The following is a 14,950-nucleotide window of genomic DNA, read 5'->3' on the forward strand; positions in this document are numbered from 1 at the left end:
TCCTAAGGGAGGCTTCAAGGCAGCCACTTCTTTTTGGCAATACAGTGATGAAAGATATATTGTTGAAAACGATAAAGCCTTGGGAAAAAATTTAGCAAACTATCTGCACAGGAATGAAATGTTGAGAGCTTGGCTCATCAGCTGGAGCTTTCTGGAGAAGGAGGGGCTGCAAATATTTTTGTGCAGAGATCTGTGGGTAAAGATTAGGTGTTAAATGAATATAAACTATGCTTTTGTAAATTGTTCATAGGCATTATTACCTCAAATGAAGTTTGCATTCAGAAAAGATACACAGGGATATATGTTTACAAATTCCCAGGAATCTCTGTTAATAAGGAGGGTCCATCACTAGCAGAAAAAATTGTATACAAACAGCACGTACATGACACTGCACAAGCACCTACTCCCCCTTGCTACGCCAGTCTAGGTGAACGTGGAAGAAGATTTCTCCTCTGTAGTGCAGAGAATAGCAGAGTATTGCACCAGAACCAGCCACCCCTACCCTCACTTCTTATCAAGGCAGAGCTCTGGCCAAAATAAAGCCTGCAGTATTCAGCGGTGCACCCAGATGTTCCCTTCAGTGACTATAGGAGAAGCCAAGGCATTTTAATGAGAACAATTCAGTGTACATGGCTTCATCACAGGTCATTTTCTAAACCAGTAAAATTTTCCCAGACAGAAAGAACAGTAGTAAAATGAGGTTTCCTAAAGCTTTTGTACTAGTTCAAAAAGGCTTAATTGCCCTCTCTGATGCTAAGAAAGTAACTCCCTGAAACAGCCTGTGAAGCCCTTCATGCAGCCAAGGCCACAGAGTCAGCAGGGCCTGAGACAGCCTGAGCCTCTCCTTTTTCCCAAACCTTTGTGCATCCATTTACTCACCCGACAAACCCTTGGGGCCGGCTCCCACAGCATGTCCCGCGTGGGAGGTGCAGCGGTGGTGTCTGCGCCCACTGCCCAGGGCAGCCCGGCACACGGGGCACAGACCTGGGCTCCGGGGCAGCTTCAGGCACCGCTCTGCAAACACAGACCTTGCCTGAGCACATCCCATCAGCAGATATGCCGTGGGCAGGACTAAGGGTGGTCAGCTGGGCTCTAGGGACTTTATTTCCAAGCAGAGCTGGCCGAGCCAATGTGCCTCACTGTAGCTGGAGGCTTCTGGGTGCTGTTGTAGTACAAATGGTCAGATAAACTGAGACTCACACCCGGGCTTTGAATATAAACATTGGAAGTGACACGATAATTTCGTTGTGTTAACACCTCAGCTAGGCAGCAGAAGGAAAGAAAGCAAAATCCTGGAGCTGAGCAGTCCCAGAAGCTGAAGAACCTGGAGTCAGATCTGAAGTTTGTGGCAATGTGGGTTCTGTACACAACCTACTTTCAGAAAATGATTTATTTTTAATTGCAGACTAATTCATGGAAAGACTTCAGAAAGCACTTGATATTTTTGGCAAAATCCTGACCTCAGTGAAGCCAATGAAAAGTTGCCCATGACTTCAATGGGACCAAGCTTTAAGGCTTTGTTCCTCCCCTCTCAATACAATAGGACTTTTTCCAATTGCAGTAAAAACTTTTGGTTATTATTGAAAAGAGACATTATTAACAGAAGAATCTTCTCAGTGAGTTCATCAAATGATTGTATTAAGGGAAGTCTGATATAGTTCAGTGGCAACATCCTTCTGAACATACACTCAGTGGCAGTTAGAAACATATGTTTTTTATAAATTTCTCATTCAGAGACAAAGACTGACAGTAAAAACCAAAAGCTTTGATATTTATATAAATTGCTAAATGGTTGCACTGGAAAGTACATTTCAATTAATATGTCACAGTGCATCACAGTTTTAAAGTTTGCCGACTCGACTGACTTTCTAGCTCTGTGTAAGTAGTTCAGGTCTATTCTAAATCTGTGATACAGCAAACAGTTTGCTTCAGCAAGTGCTCTCCAACAAGTGGAGGTTTTTTAGATGAAATTATTTCGCTCAGATCAAGAAAATGCAATAACATTAGTATTATTTCCACCCTGTTACCTATTTCAAAGTTATGCCAATATCCCTTTTGGGATTTATGTCAGTACTATATTCCAGTAAAGCCCATTAGTAAGATTTTATGCAGATTAACTACTAACCAAACACAACTTTGCCCATTTGTGTGTTAGCTTTTTTGTTTCTTATGTACTCTGCTGCCGCCTCTAGGACAGCACTGTAACACTAGGTCTTGTTCTACGGCAAGCAGAGATGAAAGTTACTTCTGTATCTCAAATAATGCTATAGAAGAAAAATGAGACAGTTCTAGCTGTATTTTTAGCTAATTTTGGAAACTAACATGAAAAAGTGATGGCAAGTTAAGGTTCAGTTAAAGAAAATCAGGTCTTCCCAGCAAAGACACAATCGTCCTATTTTAATCCACTGCCTTTTCTAGATTTAGCTAATCTATTCAGCTCTTGGGTCTGTGGGCAAATAGGAAAAATCTTTTTAAAACTTACCTATCTTTCAATTTTTCCACACATCCAAGAGTCAAGTAGATTAGCGTGTATGAAATGCCCCTTAAATGTCAGAAATTGCCTGCGAGCTGGGAACCAGACAATGCGCCCTGGTTCTAAACCTTTCGCTCTTCTAGGAATACATTAAAATGCATTGACCAGCTCACATCCCAAAGGGCGCTTATATTCATGGAGAGATTACAGTGTATTTCCTGATATTGATTGTGCTGGGTTGGGGGTTGGTAATCTCGTAGAGGAAGAATAGCTGCCCTTGAGCATGAGGAAAACAGCGTGTGTCATCCCATGTTCCTGCCAACAGCCTGCACAGGTGACCTGGAGCAGATCTGGCTTTTGCCAGTGTATCAGTAATGTTAGTATCCGGGAGACCTAAGATAAAGAAAATTGGATAAACAGTAAGGGAAAGCTAAAAAAGGTCAGTTTGGACTTGGAATTAGCTAGCAGAAAGCTCATGCTGCACATGCAATTCTTATTTCCCTGCAGTATTTAAATAAAATAACTACCAATCCTGAGAAAAGCCCCTTTCTGTTGGAGATTGTCATCTCCACGGCCCCACTTGCCTGCTGAAGGTCTTCACTTGGCTGCATGGCTGCTCTAGGTTAGCAGGACACATCCAGGGCAATGTGACTTTTTTTGCATGATTCCACAAACAAGAGGGATTTTACCATCATATTATAGCACATCATTGGCCAAATGGTATGAAAAATTGACTAAGAGGGGAAAAAAGTGCTTACAGGGGTTTTTTTGGAGGTATCTTATTCAAAGATGTAAATCTGTTACGTTTAAATTCAAGCTCCAATTGACATTTCAGTCTTCCTTCCCCCAAAGTCAGAGTCAGCCACAGTTCCTGCAAAATGCTATTACCATGTGAATACGCTCTGGCAATATTGACTCCTCTGCAAAAACAACACCCACTAATTAGTAAAATTGACTGAAGCGGAAAAACATGTATACACAGTTTCTTTTGCCCACTTATGCTTCACTCACCAGCCCTTTTCCCCTCCAGGTGCGTGTGTTTTCCTGATTCAAGCTCACCCTGTCCCCACCACTGCTCCTTGCAACCCCTGCGACTATCTGTCTGGACTTCCAAACCTACCCCAGCCTCCCAAACGTTCCTCTTAGCCCATATACCTGCCACTGCCACTTCTGTTTGTTAGCTCGTGAAATAAGTATTTTTTGACCCTGTATGGTAGCTGACCATTCAATTAGGCTGTGACCAAAGCCTACAGAAGTCAATGCAGGGTATATCACCGTCTCCACCGGGCTTTGGATCAGTCTCTCACAGCCTCACAAGGCCAGCATGCCTTGCCCATGTGGGAAACAAGCTTGACCATACTGACCATTTGACCATACTGACCATTCCACCTATTGACCATTCCACCTAAAATGAAGATCCCAGTTGACTTTGCTAAGGCCAGGATCTCATTCTGCTCAACTTCCTACAGGCAAGCTGTGCACTTATTGTACAGCAAGTAGGATTACCGAGGCACTGCTGTAGCCAGGATTTCCCCATGGAAAACAACTAGTTCATTGAATCCAACTTCTCTCAACATTAAAAACAGAAACATGTGTAAATCATGTTAGCTGAAAATGTGTGGAACACCTTGAAATCTTTTTTTACTTCTTACCCAACAAATATTTCCTATGTACTTTGGTCTTATTTGAGAAATGCTAAACCTCTTCATTTAAAACTGAATAAATAAATTGCTACCATCAGAGAATGATTATGGAAAGTTGTGCCAGCAATGGGTGTCTTGTGGTCACTCCACAATAAGTGATTGCTTACGGTGTTATGTTTTGTTTCCCTTTTCATTATTATTTTAAAGGATGTACTTATTTCTGATGTCATATGGAAAAAGTTTGATTAAAAGTATACTTATACAAATGAGTATGTTCCCAAACAATGATCCCTTCTGAATAGGGGCAAGTCCATTTTAGTTTGGATGTTTTAGTTATTTATTTTAAAACTTAGGATTGTTCCTTCAGAGTTTTCCCATTACACTAAATAGTGATATGTAAGCAGTATGAAAAATGAAAGCTGGCAGAAGCAGCTGAAGAAAAAAAATCTCCATAGGAGTCTGGATACAAAACTACAATTGCTGTAAGTGATGAATACAAACCAGCATTCTTTTTGAATGCTAGCCTTTGAAAAATGCTTATTTGAGAAGAACATGCTAAAATGCTTCATGCGTGAAATATACATTTTCTCTTATTTAAAAATTATTTAAAAATCTAAGCTTTAGGCATCTTCTGACACTTTTACCTAGTCATAAAAATTATTAGTAGTACTCCATTTTTATGCAAAGACTTTAAAGAAACTTCATATTGTAGCAGTGTAAATGCAGAGAAAGAAGAAAGTCATCTCCAGGACTATTCCCAAATCTGCCACAGGAAAGAGCAACCTAATAGTCTCTTTTAATACGCAAAGAGGGAAAGAGGTATAACATGAAGAGGAGGCAAATAGGAGCCAGGATTCTTTGGTCAGATTTTGCTCATTCATTTTTTAAATGGGAATAGAAACAACTTGCATCCTCTGGGTATTGCTAAAGACTTAATTATGGTTTTGGTTTTTTTGTTTTTATGATGCTTCAATTACATTTGCATGGAATGATAACTGCATCCTGCCACACACACACAATTATTCATTTGTAGTCTAGTAACACATCCAGTGCAGTCTTATCCTCTGAGAAATGATAGACCCCACCCTACAGAGATTACAAAAAATAATAATAATTCATTATTGTTAAAAAGTAAGATAATCATATCTACCAGATGGGCAATTTGTAGGAAGCTATTTGTTGCTTTTCGTAGAGGAGTACTTTCATTCGTACGTACTTAAAGGCTAGCTTGTGCAACGTGCCAGTAGATGGAGCTAAAGAATATAGGCACATTTTCAGGTTTTGGGGGTCAACAGAAGAGAGAATGTTCCCTTCTGCTTTGTAATTTGTATCAAGATACAAGGGCAGTTCAGATGCTGTTGAACCTGAAATCTATCCCTAATTATGCTGCCAAGTTTGGTTCTCAGTTCCCAGTCTCACTGGAGCATCGGCTCTGCCAGGCAGCAGTATGTCACAGCGCACCCTGCAAGGCTCCCTGAATCTTCGTCCTTCTCTTGACTGCCATAGCCCTCTCCCACCGCCTGTCCAGATACCTGCTGTGAGGAAGGGACTGGGTACACAAAGAGAGAAGTATAGTGTGGTAAACCTGGACTAAATACAGACAGATCTTGGAGGGAGAGGGAAGGGATGGGGCCAAGCAATACCTGGGGAAAAAAAGAAAAAAAAAATTAGCTCTTACCATCTAATTTTGTCAAGAGAACCCTAAATTCTAGTTTGATTACCATTAAGCAATACTATGCTCACCTGATGTTGCCTCATTCATTGGTGATGACCAGACAGTTCATCTCTTCTTAGACATAAATATTCTCTGAAGCTTTTAGTTCAATGCACCTCAATAAATCAAGAAAAACAACACCTAAATCAAGAAAAACAACACCTAATGCATGAATTTTAGAACTGTGCAGGGCAGGGACCTTGCTCCCTCCCTTTCTTCAGATATTGATATCTTTCTGCTCTCACAATGTCCAAATCAGACAAAAAACTATGGGCAATTCTTCAAAGGAGGAACCTGAAGTGAAACTCTTGTTATTCAAAGGCAAACTTTGCCATGTACTTGAGATTTCTCCTTTGGTTTTAATTTTGTGCATATACAATTTGTAAACAGAGAATACTTCCAGAAGAAAGCAAGGGGATGGCTGCTGAACTCAGATAGTGTTCACTCAGTGAATTCTTACTTTACCAACGCATGTGCATTCAAAATTATTTTAGAAGTAATTTGCTGATACTCTTTATCTTTCACAGCTTTCAAGGTCTGGCTCAACAAACTATCTTCCAACAGAAGGTGTAGCGTGACATTTATATGTATCAGGAACTTTTCCCACTACAATCAGCAACAGATTTTAAAAAGACAGACATTTTCCTCCAAGTCATCTTGTTTATGTTAGTTTCCCTTTGGAAATTTAATAGAGCAAGGAAGACAAAACTTCCCCACATCTCAGTGCATTGCTGGCACTGGGCACCAGATGAGAAGCTGAACTGGGGCAACGCAGAGACCAGGAGCCTGGAGAGCCCCCTCGTTGCAGCTGGGAACAGGCTGGAGCCAGGTCTCAAAGATGTGGCTCTGGAGCTACAGTTGCCTTAGGTTGTTAAAAAAAAAGCACCAAAACTAATGCTGGTTTTCATTTTTGCTTGGGGTGATTTGCTTTATCTTTATGTCATCCTCTTGGAGAGAAATAAATGCATGGAAACTGCTGGCTTCTGTCCCCACAGTGAAGGTTTCTTCCCCTGGAGTCAGACTGTGGCTATGCACAAATTAATCTAACATCCAGCACAAGTGAAAGCAAAACCAAAAAACCCCCAAAAACGAAAAGTCAACATCTGCAGAGTGAGAAGTCTGTGGCCATGGTGTGGGTGGTGTGGAGGATGCTGGGAAGCTCACACAAATGGGTCTGATGGCTGTGAAGAAAGGTGTCCATCCACGGGCAGCGGTTGCATGCTTCCTCCCTGCTCATCGTCCTTTGTGCCTGCCCGAAGCATCTGCCTGCTCAGCCACACAAATTGTTTGTGTCTCAGCTGGCAGCTAAATTAGGGCAAGAAGCTTAGGTGGAGTGATTTTTAACAGGCATTTTTAGACAGATTGCCGGAGGAGTTTGGGGGTAAAGTCCCCTGGCATTAGCTGCGTGAAAGTTGCTGCTGTTGCTCCACACGCTACTGTGTGCTGACCCAGCTGAGAGCTCTTCACAGGCTGCATAAACCAATAGTTTATTTATAGCTGTATAAATACATATAAACTTCAGTGGGCTTAAACCAGGCCGTCAATGACTGCTAAAGGAGGACATGGCAACTTTTTCCAAAGGCAGTTCCTAGGCCATGTAGGTCTTTAAAGGCCAAAACCCAGCACGAGAAAACCAGAGACCCTTAGGACAGAAATTTGGAGCAACAGGTGCTAAAAGATGAGCAGACAGCACAGTAAAGGCAGGATCTCTCTACGAAGTGGCGTAATTTTCTTGCCAATTAGGATCACAAGCCAGTATCATTCCCAAATTTTCCTCTTGGTACCAAAGATGAAAAGGAAGAGAATGAAGAAGAGAAGGTTGAGTCAACAGTATGTGTTTTTCATGGAGGTGTTCCTTGCATTCCTCTCCCTGGGAAGGTATATTAAGAAATGCTTTTCCTCTTGCTATAGTGCCTGCCTCAAAGACATAATTAAGTGACATCTTGGTAACTGCTTATGAGTACAGAGGAAGATTTTGAATGCTGGCACATGGTACACACTTTACTATGGCAATTGTGCAAGCTCAGATTTATGGGGACGGTTAGTCATGTCAGTCCAAAGACTGTCATATCCCGTTTTCACTAGTGTCGTGTAATTAATCTTCCCTTGACTCAAGAGTCAGACCTCATCATTCTAAATACCATAATAGATTTTTAAATGAGAACATTAATAACAAGGTCTCTCTATTATTTACCTTGGCTAGAGTAATGAAAGCCAAAAAGGAGATGGCTACTCCCAAGGGCAGGCCAGGAGAGGCGTAAGAAGGAAATGAAAGTTGCTGACCTTCCTGTAAAAGAACCCAGGGAAAGAGTGTGATTTGCAGAGCTTCAGTTCATCACTGAAAAAGAGGTTGTTGTTGTAATTTCTATTAAGTATTTTGGAGGCACTTCCATACGATGGTGATGAGGGCCATAGGCATACTTAGATATCTCTACTGAACGATAAAATCATAGAGGTATAATATGCCAGTCTAATTTAAAATAAAGATAACTACATTGAACTGGGTTTTTTCTACCAGTAATCCGACAAAATTATTTATTTACATTTGACAATATAATAAAGCTGAGCAACTTCTTTGCAAATCAGCTCTAGTTTTCAGGTTGTATTACAAGAGTTTAAGCAAAAAGCCAGAATCAACAATTTCATCCAAACAAACTTCAGAAAGCTGTAAGAATATGAGACTTTGAATTCTGTGCCTGTATCTTTACTGTTTCTTAGATGTATGTAAAATGCAGATATTTCTATAGATTTGGGAACACAGTACACAGGGCAGTGAAACAGTGACAACTCATTCACATACCAAATGAGAATAGAAGCAGCACAATATTAATCCAGCTTCACAAGAATCACTGCAAAGAGAATAAGACGGTAGAAAAAACACAACTGCCTCTAAATTACAAGGTTAAAGATGGAGTCTCATGCTACTTTTCTGCCTCTACACTCCACTAAAATGAAAGGGTTAATAAGAAATGCATTTCAGAGTTCAGTCCTAATTACACAAACACCAGAGAGGACACAGAGTGCAGATGGAAAATGATTTCAGGACAATGTGCTGGTCTTGATTACTTTTTACGGGTGAATCCTTGAGATGAGGCAGAAAATACCCAAGTGTTTTATTGTAGACACCCTTACAAATTCTCTATTTTTGTTTTGGTTTCGTGCCATCTCTTTTAATAACAATGACAGCAGTACCACAGCTGGGAGAGTCAGAAAAGGTGACATAAAATATGGTCAGTCAGAATGACACACTTTACTTTTATTATTTCAAATGACAAATTTGATTTGAGAGCTTTTGGGGGGTACTATTCTTAATTTATAACAAAAGAGGTTGAAATTGATGAATACCATAGATCATTGTATTCGAGAATGGCACCTTGAAATGTTAAAAGTATTAATCTAAAATGATATACTACATCCAGAAACTGAAATGGGTTAATATACTTTTCTTCCTTCTAAAAGTTCGTCAAATGGAATCCACCACAGGTCAATACAGCCTTCTAGTAGAACTAAAATATCATGTAATTTCAAAGTTATTTCCCTTTTGTCCTGTAAGTCGCTAACAGCAATTAACAGAGCCAAACTTTCGCACTCGTATCATCAGTATTATACTCCTTTCAATGGCATATTTTCTCTGATGATTCCTAGAGCACTTTGTAAATTAAAAAGTGGTACAGTCAAGCATGCTATCAGTTCATGACAACAGCAAAAAGAAAGGGTCATCTTGCTGAAACCAGATATTTGCTTTCACATCTGCTGACCAGAATGAAGAACAAGCTGTGTAACCGAGTAAAGGAAACAAACACAAAATAGTCAGGACAGGGCTGTCTAGCATGAATGCTTGATTACCTCAGGTCCTGTATGGATAGGAGATATTGATAGGAAGAGAGAAATTTACTGTCATCTTCTTTTAAAAGCACCCAAACACCCTTGCTAATCTCAGGGATATCTATATGAGATACACATACCTCAAGCGACACAAACTGTCCTGAGGAATTTCCACTCTAAATTGACCTGACAGTCAGAGAGTAGGAGAGGAGGAAAATTATCATATCCAGCCATAGATAAGGATTTGAAGCACCTACAGATTATGTGCAGTCAGGCTCATGCTTATCACTGGCGGGAGATTAGGGGTATTTTAGCTCCCTCGTGTGCCACCTGCCCCTGTGTCACACGTGGTGATGGCCCTGCAGTGACACCCATCTCCATCCTCTGTACAGAGTGAGTCTGTGGCAGATCTGAGAAAATAATCCATCTTCCAGGCTCAAAGCACTGAATGGAGCCACAGGCAAAGCAAAAAAAATACCCTGTTTGTATGGTCCACCTGTTCCTATAACAAATATTCACTGCTTGGATAACAACTCCAGAGAAACACACAGCACTTGTGACTTCAGTGACATTACCATCGCTCCTCCAGTTCTTCCCAAACCTGTGAGGAGCGGCAGGTCTTCTCATGCAGCTTTTTTTCCTTCTCAAAGTCCCAGTGAAGTCCCAGTAGCAAATGCCATTGGGATGCAGGGCCAGGACTGTGTGCTTTGAATGGTTTCTGAACAGAATTGTCCTCAGTGGGACTAACTACTCATTTCTTTTCACTATAAGAAATGGGGTTTAGAGCATCCTGATAACATACTGTACAGACACGTATACACACAAGGCTCTGTCCTTCAAGACTAACATCCCCCAAAAGTATATATCAAAGAACTACAACCTTGAAGACACTCTAACAGTACAATGTTTCGTTCTTGCATGCCTCTTTCCTATTACTCTTCTCAAAAGCTATTGCACCCTGTTCTTTGGCCTTCTTCAGCAGAAAAAGTGGGTGGTATATCCCAGAGCAAGAGGCAGAAGGAGTGGACCTGTAATAGTGATTTAATGAATGCCAAAAGTGATCCCTCGCCTACATGAGCTAATTTATCATGCCAGCAAGAACAGGAGTGACTGCAGCAGTGGTACAGCTCTGAGAGTGCAAAACTGATCTTTTTACCAAATTCCCCAAAGAGAAAAGAGCAGCTCTGTTTAACGGATCATGATAAGTCACAATTGTCATTACTGCATTTCAGGGCAACATGCTTTATTTAGCTCTTTAACCTTGGCCTATTTGTTATCAGCACAGTTGAGAATAGTTTGTATTCATTAGGAGACTTGTTTATTTTGTAACATAATCCTTTTCTTTGTTAACATGAAAGCGCAGAGCACGAAGCACTGGAAGGATAGTTCATCCAGGTCTGCAATGTTGTTCCATAAAAAATGTCTCTTGATAAATGATTACCAGGATTAGATTTTATGGGCTAGATTCATAAGAAATTTCAGTCTTGTTCCCATATGTTTCTTACATAATAGGAAACATGCAAAAGATACTTAAAAGTGCAATTCCCGGTCATTCATTAAGTGCTCCCCTTCTCTCATATTTCTGGGCAGTATAAGACATTTTTGTATATTTTGTGGATTGACTCATCTTGGAAGAATTTGTTTTAAGCATGTCAACTTTTTCACATAGTTTGAAACCAGATTTTTACCTGCATTCCCTAAGGATCGTTTAAAAACCAAACCAAATCGAACATATTTTTGCTCCTCTCTCATCTCGCTCATACCCACCTCCAGGAAAAAATTCAGCATGTAGAAGAGTGAGGAAAATACACTGCAACAGGTGGCTGCTGTTTGACCGCACCTAAGTCTTGCATTTCCACAAGTGGCTGGTGATGTCTTTCTAAACTAGTGCTGCCCCATATTTTCATCACACAAAAAGAGAAATGGATGTTTTTTCTGTCGCTTTCTTGATGTGGATTTTTAAAATTAGCAGAGGGAGATCAAGTGTGGCTGTTTTGCACCTCCAGAAGGGTTTTTCTATGCGGACTATGAGCTTTACCCTCCTTCCTTCCTTCTTACCTCTGCGGAGGAGATAGTGCCTTTACATTTCAACACCTTTCCTGTGTTTGGGTGTTAGCAGGCATTTGTCCTCTGAGCAGAAGTACAGACAAGGACCCCCACACACAGTCTGCTGGGTGCATTTTACATGCAATAAGAAAGAAGTATCTGTTTGTTCTTTGTGTGTGAAAAAAAAATCTGCAATGTTCATATTAAAGCTGAACTTTTGAACCTGAAGTGCTCATGTTAGGCATATCTTGTTCACCTATTCCTCTCCTGGAATGTTTTCCATAAAGCTTTATGATGGAACACATAGTAAACAGAAACAATCTTCATCATTCACAATCATTTAATCTTGCTCACAGCACACAGTTCATCCCTGCTGCACTCTGGATTTTGGGTTTCTCTCCCCCTCCTGCACTGGACAGATACTTTTGGGTAGGCAGTGATTTGCTTGGACTTCTGCTTCTAAAAGAGGCAAGGGAAATGCACCTGAAACGAAGTCATTTATGTTTCTGCAAAAAATATCCCATGGATAGTCAGGCTATTGAATCTTTTGAAAAAGAGGAAAAGTAGGATTCACCTTGTTTAAGTGGCAGATATTTTACAGTAAAGAAAAAATGATGTAGCTCTTTGTCTTGTAGGTCAGCATGCATGGCTCATACTACAAGGTTATGAGATGAATTTCCTAAATGCTCGTTCGATTAAACTGGGTATGGAGTAGGTGGCTCACTGTGCAACTGACTGTTTCCAGGACAGACAGAAAGAGGCTATGAGAGACCAAAAGCTCATTTCAACCATTATTCTACATAAAAAGCACTCTGATTCCAGCAGGATTTGAGTTCCACGGGAGGAGCCATCTGGAGCTGTAACCACACTTAAGGATCTCTGGAAACGCCCTGTGGGTATTCTTTGTGCTTCTGGAAACCCAATGCCACTGAGAGACTTCACAAACTTTTGTTCTTTAATGGAGAGCATAACTGTGTTTGACAGAGTGCTAGCAGGCCCAACGGGCAGCTGAAGCACAGTAGCTTCTGTAGCCGGTGGCCCACAACAGAATATTGCGTCAGGCCCAAGTGTCTGCCAGCTACTCGCTCCCGACACTGGCCAGAGACACATTGACAAGGACCACGGGGCCCGTGCCTGGTGCTGTCTCAATGATGAAGCACACATCTCCGGGACACCAGCAAGAAGCTTTAACCATGCTGCCTCAGGAGCAAGAAAACCATTTTTCGCAGGGCATCCTGCACTTCCCTCTGGGACAAAAGGACACATGGTCCTTAAGACAAGTGATTTATTCTCTGCACATGAAGGGCTATAGTAAAAACCTGGCTTTCTGCTAGGATGGCACCCACTCCTGAATTTATCCAAGTCCAGTATTGTTTCCATTAGGTAAACCTCTAGGTTTGGCGTCATTTAACAAAGAACTTCATAATGAAAATCCACTTCACATTAGAACTTGGCATGCACACTCTTATGCCTAGGAGCCAACTTCCCTCCATATGTATTTTAATAGGTTGATCTGTTTTCAGGCAACAGGGATCCAAATGAGTCTGTTTATTTATATATCTGAGAGTTAAAGCTGTGATTGTTGCAAGGTTACAGTTCTTTTTCAGAGTTCCAACAAATTAGCAGCTATCCTTAATTGCAACATTTCAAAAGTACTCAGGCTCTTGGGTTTTTTGAGCTACAATGCACCTGAATGACACAGTGGCGTATTAAAATTAAAAAAAAAAAAAAAAAAAAGAAAGACAAGACTGTGTTATATACTTGAAAGAATAAGGTACTGTGGATGTTTTGATATTCTGTTCTTTCCTGGATGAAAAAAAAGATATTCATTTAATAGTGTCCTCTTCAAAATTAATTTTTGTTTCATAAAGCATGCCTGGCAATCATTAAGTATAAAATGAGAGAATTATTTAAGACAGCAAGCTTGGCAAAACCCATAGAACCTTTTCTCTGTTACAATTCTGCCTATATTTAGCATTACGGATCATAGCACTTTTTAAAACCACCTTATTTTTCTCCGTATTTGGAAGTGTGTTCAAAAGCAGCCATGTCAGAGTAGAGCTATTATACATACTTTCCAGCATCCCTACTTTGTACATATGGTATAGCACAACGACAGTTAAGCAGTTCAGGCATGGTGAAACCAGTATTTTGAGGATGAATCACGCCAAAGGACTATATGCAAAGCAAACGGGCAGCACCTGCAAGGCCCAGGGCTTCCAAGAGTTTTCAGGTTTACTGTGCACAGGTGCAGCAACATGGGTGGGAAGTCTGGTCTTCCCTGAAACTGCTGGCCTTGCACCACCAAGCCACTGCTCAGGGAAACATGGTCCTTGGCTTGAATCCCATATATGAATAAGCTCTTGGGGAAAAACAAAAAAACCCCAACAAACAAAAAAACACAGTCCGTGGCACTCTCAATAGATAACATGAGCACAGGACTGTCCAAGCTCTCATAAGGACATTCAGAAAGCTCATACAAATACATACTGTTATTGCTGGAATTGAATTACTGGCTCATTTAATGGCATTCTTCCCTCTAAATCAGTTTGAGCAACATGCAAGTTCAAGGAAGGAGGTAATGAGATCAGGGAGTGATAATGCACATCAGATTAAGTGTGTGGTTAAGGGAAAATGCAGCAACCAAAGAGAAAACCAAATCCAGTTCTGGGCTGCTTGACAAAGGCAACAGCTCTTTTTCTTATACATGGATGAAGCTGCTCTTAGGATATTGTGTATGACTTGAGGCCTGTCTGCTATGAAGAGAATGATCAGTCACTTTCTTTTAAAGCTCAAGAACCTCAGGGTCTTGAAGGGACGAGAAAAATAAGTCCAAGTGCTTGACATTTAAGACAGTTTGGTAAAGTGTTACCTCTTTTCTTACTCCTCTGTCCTTCCTTTGGTTCTCAACAACATTTTGTGCTCGACACTTTTGGTATGGCAATCACCAATCACAGAACTCCCATGGTGTGAGGGAATTTAAGATGTGGGGTTTAGAAATCCCCTATATCTCAATTCCCTAAGCCCTCAGAAGTCAAAAGAGGCATTAACAACTGATAACATTGAAAAGGAAACTGCATTCTACCTGGAAACTTCAACAATCTCTAGATTCAGGTAACATTATGAAGACACAAAGTCTACCTCCAGTACAAATTAAAAAAAAAAAAGTAAAAAGAGTGAGATTTTTTTCCTCTGAAATAGCCGATATGTTTCTTTCTTGGAGCAAGGAGAGGAGGGAAAAAGAAAGGA

Source organism: Caloenas nicobarica, chromosome 6, assembly GCF_036013445.1.
Source record: "Caloenas nicobarica isolate bCalNic1 chromosome 6, bCalNic1.hap1, whole genome shotgun sequence".
In the NCBI taxonomy this organism is placed as follows: Eukaryota; Metazoa; Chordata; class Aves; order Columbiformes; family Columbidae; genus Caloenas; species Caloenas nicobarica.